Source organism: Vulpes lagopus, chromosome 18, assembly GCF_018345385.1.
Source record: "Vulpes lagopus strain Blue_001 chromosome 18, ASM1834538v1, whole genome shotgun sequence".
Taxonomy (NCBI): Eukaryota; Metazoa; Chordata; class Mammalia; order Carnivora; family Canidae; genus Vulpes; species Vulpes lagopus.
This window is the reverse complement of record NC_054841.1, coordinates 42,429,165-42,445,455: the sequence shown is the minus strand read 5'-3', so window position 1 is coordinate 42,445,455 and position 16,291 is coordinate 42,429,165. Positions and strand designations below refer to the sequence as shown.

The 16,291-nt window shown below is 49.7% G+C and overlaps 1 protein-coding gene across 3 annotated transcripts in view; it reads left to right on the top strand.

Moving 5' to 3' along the window:
* Positions 1–3,746: 3,746 nt before the first annotated feature.
* RRBP1 (ribosome binding protein 1) overlaps positions 3,747–16,291 on the top strand; it is a 65,816-nt gene continuing 53,271 nt past the window's right edge. For all 3 annotated transcript variants that reach the window (XM_041732663.1, XM_041732662.1, XM_041732661.1), the window contains exon 1: positions 3,747–4,007. The gene's annotated coding sequence lies outside the window, so the exon portion shown is untranslated. The remainder of the gene's footprint in view (positions 4,008–16,291) is intronic.

Here is a 16,291-nt window from a genome sequence, read left to right as displayed (position 1 = left end):
CTCTCTTAAAATAATATCTGCAATTTAGTAATTGAAAGCAAAGCACCATCATGAGTGAATGGACCATATACTAGGTGATTATTCTTATGTATTTAGGGTTTTCTAGGAGGAACATTCTATTTGTTTTTAACACACAACTAAAACCTGCTACACCCTTTTTCTGAGTCAGGTTAAAATTTTTTTTTTTAATTTTTATTTATTTGTGATAGTCAAAGAGAGAGAGAGAGAGAGGCAGAGACACAGGCAGAGGGAGAAGCAGGCTCCATGCACCGGGAGCCCGATGTGGGATTCGATCCCGGGTCTCCAGGATCGCGCCCTGGGCCAAAGGCAGGCGCCAAAACGCTGCGCCACCCAGGGATCCCCTGAGTCAGGTTAATTGAAAACACAATTTGCTTACAAACTGAACTCACATTTTTCAAAAGTATTTAATTGGATCATGTGATCATCTCAGTCACCAAAATATGGACCATTGACATCACCCCAAATTGTTTCTTGGTGCTCATTACGATCACCTTTTGAGACTCATCTCTGCTTACCATCTTCTGCGTAGTTTTTTTTTTTTTTTTAAGATTTTATTCATTTATTCATGAGAGTCACACAGAGACAGAGACACAGGCAAAGGGAGAAGTAGCAGGGAGCCTGATGTGGGACTCGATCCCAGGACTCTGGGACCATGACCTGAGCCAAAGGTAGGTGCTCAACCACTGAGCCACTCAGGTACCCCCATTTTCTGCAGTCTTCAGGCTGTGGCAAAGCAAAATAACTCAGAATTACCCCTGATGCATCATGCTATCTTTGATCACCAGGCCTTTGTTCTAATTCTTCCCTCACCAAGTCCAGCTTCACCCGCTTTCTGACCTAGGTGACTCCCACTTCTCTTTCAAGCTTCTGTTGTCACCCCCTCTGCTCTCCGCAGTCTAGGTCAATGCCCTTGCCAGAGGGGCCTCCATCACCTTGGGCCTCTCTCTCCAGCTCTTTTACATGTGACAGCCCCTCATTGGACCGTCACTCAGGGAGATGGCAGGGACCTGTTTCCCAGGCTCTAGCCTGATGGTGGGCACTGAGCAGACAGGCCCTGGAGGTGCACTGTACCACGAGGTCTCTGCTGCCATGAGAGTCTGTGTGATTTGGCAGATACAGGCCCATGACAGAAGATACAGCAGGGCCAGGGGCTTTGAGCCTGGGGGATGCCCCTCCATCTCCTCACAGGCACCCTGTCCACCTAATCCTAGGGAGGTTCCTGTTTTTTTCCAGACACACCTTGGGAGGCCAAAACACATTGATGAGGCTGAGCGGGACCAAGGATGGGGGTCCATGGGCACAGCAGTGGCTGTTAAGAGTCAGGTCAGGCCAGGCCAGGCAGCAGGGGGGTGGGGGCAGAGAGGCTGCTCTGGCCCTAGCAGAGCCTGGTGGAGGGAGGACAAGAAGCAGGCAGGGGAGGAAAAGCAAAGGCTCAGGCCAGGCCAACTCTCCATACTGAAACATACATTGTGCTGAGGCCAAACCAAATGTTAGATTATGGGAGGGAACAGAGAACCTGTTTTTGGTAAGTACCCCTCATGACCAGGAACACTGCAATCCTGTAATTCATTTAACATATTTACAGAACATGCATTTACTGAGCCTCCACTCTGTGTAGGTGCTGTGTCAAGCTCTGGGTCACAGTAGCATAGAAGATATGACTGTGACATGCTGCCCAATCCCCCCCCCCCCCCCCCCCACACACACACTCTGACTCTCCAGGCACACATTCTTCTGCCAAGGGCTTCTTGTTGCAAGCAGCTGCTTTTCTCTGCCAGAAAGCTTTCTCTGGCTGACAGGGCATGGGACCAGTTAAAGTCCTCTCAGAAGCAGCTCTCACTCAATGAGGAGTGGCAGTGACGGATAACAACCCACCTCCTCACCCCTCAGGTAGGACATCTCTGGGATGTGTTCCACATACTGAGCTCTGGTTGCCCACACCATCACTAACTTGATATTGTGTTATTTGCCTGCTACAGCTGCTTCCCATTCTACTTCTCTACCAACGTGTCCTTTGATCACCCTCAAATGAGTCACTTGAATCCAACAATCTGTTTCTGGGAAAACCAAAACAGTGAATAAGATGAAGGTCTCTGCCCGTAGCAAGGTCCTCAAGGGCAGTTGAGGTCTTTACTGGGTCTGCATTATCACTCTAGGCTGCTTGCCCAGCCTGCATACCAATACCATACTGATGAATGAATGAATGAATGAATGAAAAACAAATGAATTTCCTCTCTAAAATCCAGATTGTCCTAGAGGGGTACACTCATGTTCAGAGAAGTTAGCTGGTTTACCCATGGTCAATTAGAACTAGTTGATATGCCAGCCAAAAGCTGAGACTCTTGATTTTTATTTCAAGTGAAGGCTCACCACTGGAAAAAGACTGGGTGTTGAAAGTTAATCCAGGTTAATTCCCATTGATTAATCATTAATGTGTTAAGGAACTGCTAAGATTAAAAATAGGAATGAATGGTTTAATTTCAACTCAGCCCCTCTATTCCCTCACCACAGCTTGTATTTTCCACACCTTTCTAACAACAGTTAGAAAGCACAGTACTAGTGATGGTGGGGCATAGGGGGAATGTGAAATTGTCCAATAAACAGATATTAGGAACAGGATTCCGCAGCCACAGGGGCCAGGGGAGTGGTGTGGAGCAGATTAGGCTGCAGCAGCCCTTTTGGCTTTTTGGAAGCCTTAATTTGAAAGAAGCTGGCTTTGGCTCAAGTTCAAAGCATTGGCCTCAGAAGACCCTGATATAATGGTTAAAAACCAGGCCTAAAATTATCTTAATTGAAAGACTTATTTGGTTATGAAGAGACAGTATTGGTATATATCGAGGGGAGGAAATCATATAATGAAGTACTATTTGCTCAGTTTTCCGGGAAATGCGTGAGTTTGCTTGGGTCAGACCCTCTCAGCCTCTTCCTTGCACGGAGTAAAATGCCATAGGGTGGATTGTATTTATGGCTCCGCCAGCTGTGCTTTGTACGAGTAGCTCAAATAGACTAGTACTCAGTTGTACCACCCCTAAAAATGGGTGCAATCACATCCACCCTCGACTCCTCCTGCACCTTCTGGCCTTTCAGTCCCAATTCCTCCATTTGCTCAAGAAAATCCTTTCTGGTACCGAACGCCATCTCTTTGAGGATTAGAGTTTGTCTTCTTGGCGTTGACCCCCAGCCGAACTTGTCCCCACACCCTGAGCGCCGAGGCACCGCTGCTTGGGGGAAGTTAGTGGGTTTAAACGAGGCATTCCTCCCGGCGGTCGGCGGGTTGCGCAACCGCGCCCAGGGTGACACCCACCGCCGCTTCGGCCCGCCGGGCTCCAGGGGCGCAGGCGCCGCATCGCCGGGATTCGAACCTTCCGCAAACCCGCCGGGCCAGGGCCGGCCCCAGGGAAGCCGCGGCCAGAGGCGCCCCGGGCCTGGAGTGGGCGGGGCCGACGGGCGCCCCCTCCCCCTTCGGCGGGGCGTTTCGGCCCCGCCCCGCCCCCGCGCTGGGCCGAGCGCCGCACCGCGCGACCCCGCCCCTCCCGGCCCCGCCCCCCCGGCTCCCCGCAGCTCCTCCCCTCTCCCATTGGCCGAGGCGGAGACCCTCCTCTCCGGCCAATGGCCGCCGCCGCGGCTCGGCCGTCTGAGCGCTGATTGGCCGGCGGCCCGCAGAGTGGCGGGGCGCGGACCAATGGGGAGAGGCGGCTCGATGAATGGCTGGCCCGGGCGGGGAAGGCAGGAGGCGGCGATCCCGGCGGAGGGGGCCGTTCGCCAGCTCCGAGGCAGAAAGTGCCACGACTCCACACGCGCGCACGCAGCCAGCGAGCGGCCGGAGCGGACGGCGGACGGGGCGGACGGCGGTGTGGTCGCGGCGCCTGCAGCTGCTCGGGGCGGCTTCTCGGCGGAGGCTCGGCCGGCTCCTCTCTCCCGGCTCCGCGGCGGCGGCGGCGGCGGCTCCTGCCCTTTCGCTCTCCCTCCCGCGTCTCCGGCTGCAGGTAAGAAACTTGGCCGGGCCCTGTGGCGGCGGCGGCGGCGGCGCGCGGGCCGGGCCGTCGGGGCGCCGGGGCCCCGGGGCCGGGGTGGCCGCACGGCGAGTGACACGTCTCCTTGGCGGCCCCTCCCCGCCGCCGCCGCCGCCGCCCGCTGCCAGCCGTCGCGGCGGCCGCAGACCTGGGGTCGGGTCGGGCCCCGGGGGGCGTGTGCGGGCGAGCCCCGTGCAGGGGCGGCGGCCGAGCGCGCCCGCGGCGTGGACCTCACGCCCCTCGCCGCCGGGGGCACTGCGGGCCGGCGGCGCGACGTGGCGGCCCCTCCCTCGCTGCGGGCCGTCGGGCTGGCCGGCACGCGCCGAAGTTGGGCGAAGAAAGTTGGCGGCGGGCGGGGCGGGGCGGGGCGCGCGGCCGGCGGAGGAAGGGGTTAAGTTTCGGGAAGCGGCGGATGACGTTGCCGGGCTGGAGTCCGGGCTGGAGGGGTGGGGGGGCGGGCGGAAGGCGGCGGGGGCCGGCCGGGGCGGGGAGGGCGGGATTGAGTGGGGGGCCCGCGGGCCGAGCACGGCCGCCTGCGGGCTGCGGCCTGGGGGCGCCTCGGGGGTGCGGGCGGCCCGACAGGGCGGGCGGGGGCCGCGGGGGGCGCCGCGCGAGGGCCGGGGCCGTCCGGGGTTCGGACGCCAGGGCGGCCGCGGTGGCAACTTCCCGGAGCGCGGGCGGCGGCTCCCTGCTCCCCCTGGCGGCGGGGCCGCGGCACCGTTTCCCCGGCCGGGCAGCGCGCAGCTCGGCGCGAGGCGCCCGGCGGGCCGACGGGGCCACTCGGGCCCTGCCCGGTCCGCCCCGCCCGCGCCACGATGAATGGGCCGGCGGGACCAGGCCCAGGCGGAAGCGGGCACCCCCGGCCCGCGCCCCGGGGTGAGGAAGGACGGGGGGGTGCGCGCTTCCAGCAAGAGTCTGGGAAGCGCCCCGGACCCTTCCCCGCGTGACAGATCATAAATGGTAGCTCGTCGCGGTGTAACGGATGAGGGAGTGGGCTCCCGAGGTCCCGGCAGCTTTGAGGCTGACCCGGACCGAGCTGTCTCGACTCCGGTATCTGCTTTCCCATCTTGAAAACGGAGCTGCCGGTGGCTTCTAGGCTCGAGAGAAAAGCTGCGAAGACCCAGCACGCGCACGGAGTAGCCAACAAGTGTGGCCTGGTACTGCTGGAATGATCTTGAGGGGCTTGCGGGCCGGAGAGGGAGGCGGAGTCTGGTTCAGCCTCCAGCCTGCCTGTCGCAGGCCCAGGACTCACATAAGTCCCAAGGTCTGGATTCCACTCGCAGCCCTCACCCTACGGACCCTCTGCGCACGTCCCTTAACCTCTCTGAACCCGGGTTTCCTTATCTGTGGCCCGGAGATATACCACCCACTCACAGTAGGGTCAGGGCAGCCTCCCCAGCAAGTGCTGGGAAAAACCGGGACCTTGTGCAAACAGAAGGCAGTTTGGCAATAACTCCTGGAGGTCAGAGGTCAGCAGCAGAGACTGGGAAGCACCAAGGAAATGAAACTTTGAAGGGTGCTTGGGAGCCTCCCACCTCACTATTTGCTTACTGTGCTGGAACCTGCAGGGTGGGGGCATCTGGATGGTCCTTTTTGGAGTTTGGGGCAGTGGGCCCACTATGGCCTGAATATCCTAGGCTAGAGATCTCCTCTTTAGAGCTCTGGCTGCTGAAGGTTCCTGGAGACCCAGGTCTTCTTTCCAGCACTCCCGGGAGGGACAGCTGCACATTTTACACCAGCCCTACACAGTTGGGGAATGTTCTCTGTTGACTCTACCTCCCTCCCTACGTGTTCCTTCTGTGCTTGCTCTTTTTAACATCCTCTTAATGTGATATCAGAGAAGTCTTGGTGATCCTGCAGCATGCTGCTTATGGTGCTGATGTCTCAATTACTTTATGAAGTGTTTCCAAAGGTCAGCCCCACGATGGGCTGCCAACCGGTTTCCTTTCCAGAAAGAACCTTCCAGTTATGATGAGGTCCCGGAGATGCCACTTTCCTCTCTATTAACACAAAGGAGGAAAAGTGGGGGCATCCCTCCTAGGAGACTGTTTTCCCTTACCCGGAGCAATGCACATGTGGTTTGCAGGGCAGCTGAGACAGGAACAAGAAAGCTGTCTTGGGGTTTGGGAACAGTGGATGTCCAGTGGGTAGAGCCATAGGCACCATGCTGTAACAGGATTCCTTTCTTTTGTAGTTAGGAATCAGCCTCTGAACATCTCTAAAGAGATAAGTTAGAGTGGTACCTTGATGCATGAATATTTTTTGGTGATGGGCGATTTTTAGATAAATCCTGAATCATTGAGTCACATTTAAGCAATGAAGCTCTTTGCTGAAGTGAACCCTAAGTCAACAGGTTGCAATAATTAGTACCAAATTCTGCCTAAGTAATTGAATGGAAACGATTCAATTGGAATATTGGTTTGTTATGTAACAGGGACGCCTTTTAAAAGTCAGGACTCCAGATTCTTACTTGTTCTTTTATCTCTGGGGACTTTAATGAATGACAGGGACCCAAAAGTTCTTTTGAGATAGCAGATTTTTGTTCTCTAAAATCTCATTTCTGGAGGGGAAGAAATAACGGTCGGTCAGAATTAGGAAGGCAGAGACTGTGCTATCCAGCTGTACATCCAGGGTTTACAGAAGGTAAGGCTTGGCCTGTAGCATGATAAATGTTAACCAAGTGAGGTAGACTGCCATAGGTGTTAATATTCTCTTTAGTTAGCCAGCTGCTTCATTGGACATCTCAAGCTGAGCTCAGCTTGGTTTCTAAGGCTTACTGTTGAGAATCGGAGTCCACAATTTGGACACATATCTAGGCATTGTGGTAGCCCCATTCTGTAGAAGAGGTGTGGTTGTTCCCTTTCTGTGGATGGGAACATGGAGGCCTAGCAGGTCAGGTGATGGTCAGGCCAGTTCCTGTTGCCCAGCTGCTGGGCATTGTGGGTGTGGCCTTCTGAATGTTCACCCTCAGGGCCCAGTAATTCCACATTTGCTGGAATAGTATCTACCCAAGGGAGGATGTAGCACTAGAAGATCAGAATTAAGAGCTTCAGAGGAAGAAAGGTAGACAGCTGATTGAAAATGTGTGCAGTGCAAGAATATATTTTTCATTTCTTTATCAAATGTCTCCTGTATGCTGGGCCGTCAAAACTATAAATATAAGTGAGTGAGACCTGTTTCTTGTGTGAAGAAACTATCCTCTAAAACTATGTTGTCTAATACAGTAGCCACATAGAGCTGTGCAGATTTAGATCATTCCATTATCATAGAAATTTCTGGATAGTGCTGATCTAGAGATAGCTGGAATTCTTTTCTTTCTTTCTTTCCTTTCTTTCTTTTCTTTCTTTCCTTTCTTTCTTTCTTTTCTTCCTTTCTTCCTTTCTTTCTTTCTTTCTTTCTTTCTTTCGAGTTTAAGGTAGCTGGAATTCTTTAAACACCCAAGTCTCTCTTCTTGATTTAGGAATATTATCATGTTGAACCGTATAATATGCCCATTTAATAGGTCAGAAACAGTTGACTAGTGGCAGTTCCTGGGCTTTGCCCTAATAAGAGATCACCTTTAGAAAACATTGATTTCTGCCTCTTTGTGTGCGTTGTAAATTGCATACTAAGAAAAAAAGTGGGGTGGGGGTGAGCAGCACAGATAGTGGCCCTACCCTGGGGGAAATTCTTAACCTCGTATCAGCAGCATCAAAATGGTCAGCTGTACCAAGCCAAATAGGTATTGTGCAGACAGCATATGGCTTGTAGGGAAAGTTAATATTTAATTCTGTGTGAGAGCCTGGGCAGGAAGGCCATCCAGCAGTATAGAAAATTAACTCGGGACTTCCTAGGAGGCTGTTTTCTTAGGCAGACAGATTCTGATGAGTCTCTTGAAACCAGCAACCCAGCCCCCACATCTAAAAAAACAGACACGGGACGACTGGGTGGCTCAGCAGTTGAGCATCTGCCTTTGGCTCAGAGCATGATCCCAGGGTCCTGGGATCAAGTCCCACATCCGGCTCCCTGCATGGAGCCTGCTTCTCCCTCTGCCTGTGTCTCTACCTCTCTCTGTGTGTCCTTCATGAATAAATAAATAAAATCTTTTTAAAAAATTAAAAAAATAAAAAACAGACACATCTGGGGCGCCTGGGTGACTTAGTCGGTTAAGCATCTAACTTTGGCTCAGGTCATGATCTCAGGGTCCTGGGATCAAGCCTTAGTGTTGGGCTTCCTGCTCAGTGGGAAGTCTGCTTCTCCCTCTCCTTGTGAATGCATGTGCACATGCTTGCTTGCTCTCTCTCAAATAAATAAAATCTTAAAAAAAAAAAAGATAAAAACCAGACACATTTAATGTGTTTCCCTTAAGTGCAGCGAGTGACATGTGTATCCCAAAGTCTAGTAATGGGAAGAAACTTTGACTTATGAGGAAAGTTTTGTAATTTTTAAATTTGATTATTTTGGCAAGATTGGAACATCTGCTGCTGGTCCTTAAACATAGCCGTATATTGGTGTTTTCCTACTTGGCTGACATAAGTTGTTTCCTGGGTCATTTGCAGGGCTCTGTTATGCTCTATACAACTTTGAAAGGATCATCGGATGATATTTGGGAAGCTTTTTTGAATTCTTGGTTGTAATAGTGGGCTTATCTTAGTCCTCCATGTAGAATAAGGTAAAACCAAAGTTAGCACAGAACCCGGAATGATGGGTAGCCACTTACTCTCATTTTGGTTGGAGAGGAGTTCACTAAGATTGTTCTGGAAGTTATCAGCTATTTACAGTGATAATGAATGTCATCTGCTGGCTGAAAAGTTGGAATAAAAGACCTTTTTAAACTGAAACCTTTAATTCCATGCCCTAACCCTGGTCAAGGGGTGAGTGAACCAGGTCTATCTTTTAGGCTGTCTTGAGACTGGTTCCAGGATGATGCCCTGCGTGGACTGAACTTGGCCTGTATGTGAGATTTGTTTGGCCAGCCTTATGTTATTAAACAACTAAGCCACCTTTTAAAGGAGATTTGTTTTGTTAAAATCTAGATTTGGGGGTTCTTTTGGGGAGAATGGAAATGTCTGAGCACAGCTGGTCGGCTTTCTTGTATGGCAGACATGGACTTGGTCATCCTCTCTGGGCAGGGCCTGTGGCTCTCACTCACCAGCACCCTACCCTGGTTTACATTAGTGCTTGGTATTGGCAGTGCCTGAGAGGGCACTGTCTACGCCAGGATCTGAGAGCAGAGAGGAGTTGGAGGGCGTCCAGGTATGACTTGAGTGGTCACCACTGTCTCCTGCTGAGCTGCAGGTTAGGGACAGAGAGAGAAGCACTGGTTGTGATTCTTGTCCCAGAAATAAGTGATGTGAGCTTGGACCTGACTTAGCCTTCCTGGGTTTGAGTTTCCTTTTCATGTAAAATGAAAGTAGGCCAGTTGCCCCCTTTTACAGGCCACAAAATTTGGTTTATCCTTAATTCCTTGCTTTCTCCTTTTTGTATCCTGTACAACAGCAAACCTCCACCTTCAAAGTAGAGCAAGAATGCAACTGTTCTCACCACTTCCACTGATACCCCCACTGTCCCCCCAAGTCCAAACTTTTGCGGGTTACTTCATTAGCTCTGAGGAGGTGTCCCTGTTTTTGCCCTCACCCTCTACTTTCTGGTCTGTTCCCAGAGCAGGGCGTATCACTTCTCTGTTCAAGACCCTCCTTGGCCAGAGTCTTTACAGTGGCCTCCAAGAGTCTTGCTTTCACAATGCATTGGCTTCACTCCTGTCATGGTGTCCTCTGCTCCAGTCACCACTGGCCTTCTCTGTTCCTCAGGCATGCTTTTTTCTTTTTCTTTTTTTTTTTGCCTGGGGCCTTTACACCTGCTCTTGCTATCCCTAGCATGCTGTTTCTTAGATGGCCACCTGGCTTTCTCCCCCATCTTTTCAGGTCTGTGAAGTGGCACCTCCTTGACTCCCCTGCCTAGCGATCCTCCACCCTCATCCCTGCTCCCTGTCCCACCTCTCTGTATAGCTTTCTCTTCATTCTTACCAGTCTGACATGTTGCATATGTGACTGTCTGCCGGTGCAGGGGTGTGTCTGTTGTATTTCCCTGAGGTATCCCTAATGCCTGGAACAGTGACTGGCACACAGTGGATGCCCATCCTTGCTGAGCTAATGGGGAGAGGATTTTCTAGTGTTCATGTTCTATGAGAGTATATTATTGTGTAGCCTAAAGTAGTCAGGATTCCTAGAGCATCAGATATAAACACAAAAAACATATTATGAAGCCAAGTGAATTTTGGATTCCCTCCAGCCTGGCTCCAGTTGAGAGGTTGACAGTAACATTCATGGAGGAATGCTGTCATATGGGGACGATCCTGCTCTGCCCACGGAGCCCCGGGGTTTGAAGTGACCCTTAGTGGGAGGCCTGGGCATTGGCTCTCCCCCAGGTTCCCTAAGCTCCAGGCTAGTTCTGTGAATCTCTGTGGGCCTCGTTCTCCACAGCCCACTGCCCGGGTCAGGGTGCCTCTCGCCAGGGCTAGGCCCTTCCCTGCTGCTCGTGCTTCTGGGAGGAGAGCACCCAGCAAGCTCCCTTGATTTCCTCCCAAGGCTGATGAGCATTAGGTGAGGCTTGGAGAGTAACTGAGTGTAGATCAGCGACAACACGCTCACCAGGAAAGAAAATGTTATTTTTGCTTTGAACAATGTGTTGGCTCTCTCTGAGAAGAGGTGGATTTTTGTGTTCAGTGAGCAAGAGTGTTCCTTTGTAGGAGGAGGAAAATTCTTTTCTTGTAGTTGGCATTTTCTTCTCTCTTTTAGTCAGACTTTGAGGAGCACAGGAATTGATGAGATTAACCTCCTGCCTCCCGCATGGAGTTCACTGTCCTCGGAGGACTTGGTCCCGGAAGTCAGGGAGGTGGGAGAAGATGGTTGAGGCAGGTGGTCTGGTAGGTGGTAAGAGTCCATTCCAGGTCTACCCCCCTTCTTTTGTTTCTTCTCCACTCTTCCTGCTTTTGCTTTTGGGCAAAAAAAATGAAAAGTTAGTCCTGGTTTCTCATTTTTGGTGATGGGAGCATCTGTCCTCCTCATTTTACCTGGAAGGGTGAAGGCACTTGTTCTGCCAGGTGGTATGTTTCTCTGGAACTTCTCATTCAGTATTAAAGTGTACCTCTCGATGACATCTGAACTGTTTCCTTTTCAGTTGAGACTCCTCTGGAGTAGGAATTAGATATAGCCTTATTTCTGTTGAATACACTTTCTTTTTTTTCTTAAGATTTTATTTATTTATTCATGAGAGAGCGAGAGCGAGAGTGCGTGAGAGACACAGGCAGTGGGAGAAGCAGGCTCCATGCAGGGAGCCCGATGTGGGACTCGATCCCAGGACTCCAGGATCATGCCCTGGGCCGAAGGCAGGCACTAAACCACTGAGCCACCCAGGGTTCCCCCTGAATACACTTTCTTTCTGAGTTCTAGATATTTGTAAAAGTCAGAAAAGAAATAGTAATTTCCAGAATTTAGTAGTAGTCACAGTGATTGAGGAAAAGAAGGAGTCAGTGCTAAAGAGTAGATGAATTATTGATACCCCCTTTTTTAAAAAAGATTTTATTTATTTATTTGATAAGAGAGAGAACCAGAGAGCACAGGCAGGGGGAACAGCAGGGGAAGAGGGAGAAGCAGACTCCCCGCTGAGCAGGGAGCCCGACTTGGGGCTCCATCCTAGGACCCTGGGATCATGACCTGAGCCAAAGCAGACACTTAACCTACAGAACCACCCAGGCACCCTGAATTATTGACACCCTTAAGGAAGACTTACGGTGGTGTGTCAAGGACAATGAAAAGGTCACTTTAGCCACGACTCTGAAGCCCAGCGCCCGTGTTCTGTGTTAGCTGGCTTCCCTTCTAAGTTGGGAGTTTATTGAGTTGGAGACTTAATCTGAACAGTTGGATTTTTGGAATTCGGTTTGGGGGACTGCATAGTGGGTGGGTGTGGCCATGTGAAGGCAGGAGATGACTGTACTTCTTGCCCCTGGCTACACCATAGTGCCCAAGAGAGGGCTGGTGCCCCAGACGCCCCAGGCACTGAAGATGCTCCTCCTCCAGGTCCCACAAGCTGTAGCTTCCTATCAGAGTGGGCATGTATATTTTTAAGCTTTAAAACATATTTTTATTTGTTTAATCATGAGAGATAGAGAGAGGTAGAGACACAGGCAGAGGGAGAAGCAGGCTCCTTTCTCTGGGAGCTTGATGTGGGACTCGATCCTGGAACCCCAGGATCACACCCTGAGCTGAAGTCAGATGCTCAACCATTGAGCCACCCAGGTGCCCCAAACTCTCTAGTAAAGTAAAATACATAAGCAGCAAAGAGCTCTGTCAATAGTCTACAGCCCAGTTTTAAACTTCCACAAACTGATCACCCTATTTTATCCAGCACATCAAAGAATATTACCCTACACCCAGTTCCTCTTCTCCCCCCCTCCAGCTGCTGCCCAGCCCCAAGGGTAGCTGCTCTGCTGGTACCTGGTGCAGATCGGCCCCACTGGGTTTGAGCTTGACGTGAATGGTATCACACGGCTTATGCTCTCTTGGGCCTTTCATTGGGTGTGCTGATGGGAGTCATCTGTGTTGTTGGGCTTGTCATTGTCATGTGCTACTCTGGCTTGTGAATCTGTCACCAGTGCCCCTGTCACTCTGCATGGGTACTTGGGCAGTTTCTAATCGGGGGCTCATATTATAATAGGGTAGGAATTACATTATAAAATATAAAGTCCTGCCCCTCACCGTGTGACCACTTATCCACATAGCTGTCGGGCCTATTCCTAGGAGTGGGATTACAAGCCTCAAGGAAGCATATGCTCAGCTTTAGAAGAGAGGCCAGATTTTTCCCCAAGGTGCAGGATTTATTATTTATTTATACCACCAGCAGGATGGGAGGGTTTGGAATATATTCTGCAGTGGCTGATTTTAAAAAGTAACCAGAGGGGTGCTTGAGTGGCTCAGTGGTTGAGCATTTGCCTTTGGCTCAGGTCGTGATCCCAGAGTCCTGGGATCGAGTCCTGCATTGAGCTCCCTTCGAGGAGCCAGCCTCTCTCTCTCTCCCTCTGCCTGTGTCTCTTCCTCTCTTTCTCTCTGTCTCTCATGAATAAATAAAATCTTAAAAAAATAATAAGAAGGAATGAGAATGAAGTTTGAGTTACCATCGCTATTAATAAGAAAACTCACTCATATCATACTTCTCCTTTGTCACAGAGATGGGAACATTTGACCATGGAATTCATTAATCTGAGATTGGCCTTTGCAAGAAGTCCGTGAAAGAGGGTCAGGTGTTGTTGTCGATGAGCAAAGGATACCTCTTCACCGCAAATTCAAGTGGAAAGGCAGCTCCTTTTCGCAGCTCCCCTTCGTTAACTGAAGGGAGAGCCTTGATCTGGGGCCTAAGTTTTCAGATCCCCATCCCCAGGTTAAGGTAATGACTGTTGGAGTATTAAGTAGATTTCTTAAAAACAAAGGAGCCAGCAGTTGAGGACCAGGTATCATTGAGCCCTTCCCCACACATTTCTAATCTGACGATCCTCCCACCTCCTGGAATCCTTGTGTAGAGCCCAGGTAGGTAGTGCAGGGACACCCTGCAGACTGCCCGCTTCTTGGGATGGATGTCTATCCAAGTCTGGATTTGCAAGTCTACCTAGTACAACCAACCTTCTGTCACATAGCAGGGATGATCACCTTTTTCTTTTAAGAGCTCTGCTGGCTGGGATTTCTTTCAGCTAGAGATGCCAAATATCAGTGTCTCTTGGCTTAGTAGTGCCAAATGCCAGTAGCCCCAAGAAGTGAGGGTCCAGTGTGTTCCTGTGATTGGGTGGTCTGGAACAGCCTTCTGACTGGGGTAGGGCAGGGCAGGTAGAAAACAGATAAAAAGCACCTCAAAAGCATGGAATGGCATGGAAGTTATTTTCCTTTTTTACGAGCTGTAATTGATATATAATATTCCACTTCATGTGTACAACAGTGATTTGTATACATTGAGAACTGATCACACAGTAGATTTATTTCCCTTTTATCACTGAGCAAAGTTGATAGAGTATTATGGACTTTATTCCCCATGGTGTATATTACATCCCCATGACATAATTTATTTTATAACTGGAGTTTGGGCCTCTTGATTCTCTTCACCTATTTCACCTCCCCCCCACTTGCAACCTCCCTCCCCTCTGGTAACCACCACATTGTTCTTTGTAACTGAATCTGGATTTGGTTCGATTTGGATCAGTTGTTTTTTGGGTTTTAGATTATGACATAAGTGAAATCACATGGTACTTGACCTTCCCTGTCTGGCTTATCTCATTCAGCATAATATTCTCAAGGTGTGTCCATGTTGCAACTGACAAGATTTCACTCTTTACTTTGCCTGAGTAATATTCCGGTATGAGCGTGTGTGTATAAAGTATACCATCTCTTTTTTTGTCCATTCATCTAACGATGGACACTTAGGTTGTTTTCTCTTGGAAGATACTGAGGAGGCCAAAACCTCAGTGAAAGGAGTGACGTGGACAGTGAGCCCAACCCTTAGGGCATTTTCCACACAGGGCAAACTGAATTCTGATGGCATCTCTGGGCACAGGGGGGCAGTATAATGGAAGACCCTGCTCCCTTGGAGCTGGAACCGCAGAAGACTGCTACCTGCATCTCCAGGATGAAGGTGACCCAGAAATAAGCCCATTCCCCTCCCGAGAGCTTGTACTCACAAGCTGTACCTCTTGCAGATGCCATGACCTCAGTGGAAGGATGTTCTCCAGCCAATTTTAAAATTCTTTATTTTAGACTTGACCTGGACAGATAGTGCTCTTGGGCCATCCTTCAAGTGAGTGGATGAGCAGATCTTTGAAGGACCGCCCCTTTATTCCAGGCTTAGTGAATCCCCATGTGTAGTTTCCACAGGGAAGTGAGCAGTCTGCAGGTAAGAGTAAGTAAACCCAAAAAAACGCAGAGCGCCATGAATGAGGACCAGCAAGAACAGGTCTGTGAAAATACCAGACAGCAGAGGGATTGACTCTGATATTAAACACTGCTTCTTACTATACTTAAAGTAATAGACAAGATCAAAAATACATACAAGGAAAGGAAACTGTGAAATGATCTAGCAAATTTTAAAAAGGAACCAGGGACAACTTCTAGATATGAGCAGCTCGATAATTGTAATTAAAAACCCAGCAGGTTGAAGAGAGTAAGTGAACTAAAAGATGGAGCAGAATAAAATGCACAGATTTCATCTTAGAGAATCAAAGAGATGAATAATTTCTGAGACCAATTAAGAACAAGGGAGGATAGGCTGAGAAGCCTGTCTAATTGGGGTTCGAGAGGAGAGAGATCGTGGGCCAGAGCCAGTATCGGACGAGATAACGCCTGAGGGTTTGACAGAATGGATGAGGCACCCATCCAAAAATTGAAAAAACATTCATATGTAGACAGTGTAGTGATATATAGGAACTAAAGTGGGGGAAAATCAAGAATCCAAAAAACCAAGATCACTTTTAAGGCAAAAATCAAGACAGGTAATTAGTGACAGACCCTTGCTACAGGAAATTCTGGAGGATGTTTTTGGAGGGCAAGTAATGGTGAATGGAAGGAGTAAGCTATACAAGCAGGGAATAAAGAAGGTGGTGAATATTTGGTTTACTCTGAACAAACGTAAAAGAGTAATAGTAATGTTTGGCGTGAGGGTGGTGGCTATAAAAAGGTAGGATTTAATACATGAAAACAGTTACACTGAAGGAAGAAAAGGTAATGGAATTAGGGGAAGGGGTAGACTCCTTTAACTTTGAACTTGGCAAACCCTACATGTTCTTTTTTAAAGGTAATTACTAAAGAACAGAAACAGTGTATTCTGTAAAAGTAGAGGGGAGAGAATGGATGATTTAAAAAAGAAGAGAGGTAAGAAAGGACAGATGGGAAAATAGCACAAAATAGTGTTATAGAATTAAACTCATATGTCAACATTCATATTTAATATAAATTTGTTAAATACTGCAGTTAAAACATAAAGATATCATTCTGGATTTTAAAAATCCACCCTTGTGCTGTATATAGGAGCCAGGTCAAAAATAAAAGGATAGAAGATGTAGTATAGAAATTCTATTAAAAAGAAAACTGGTGGGATGCCTGGGTGGCTCAGTTGGTTAAGCATCTGCCTTCAGCTCAGGTCATGATACCAGAGTTCTGGGATCTAGCCCTGCATTGGGCTTCTTGCTTAATGGGCAGCCTGCTTCTCCCTCTGTACCACTTGTGCTCTCTGGTGCACATTCT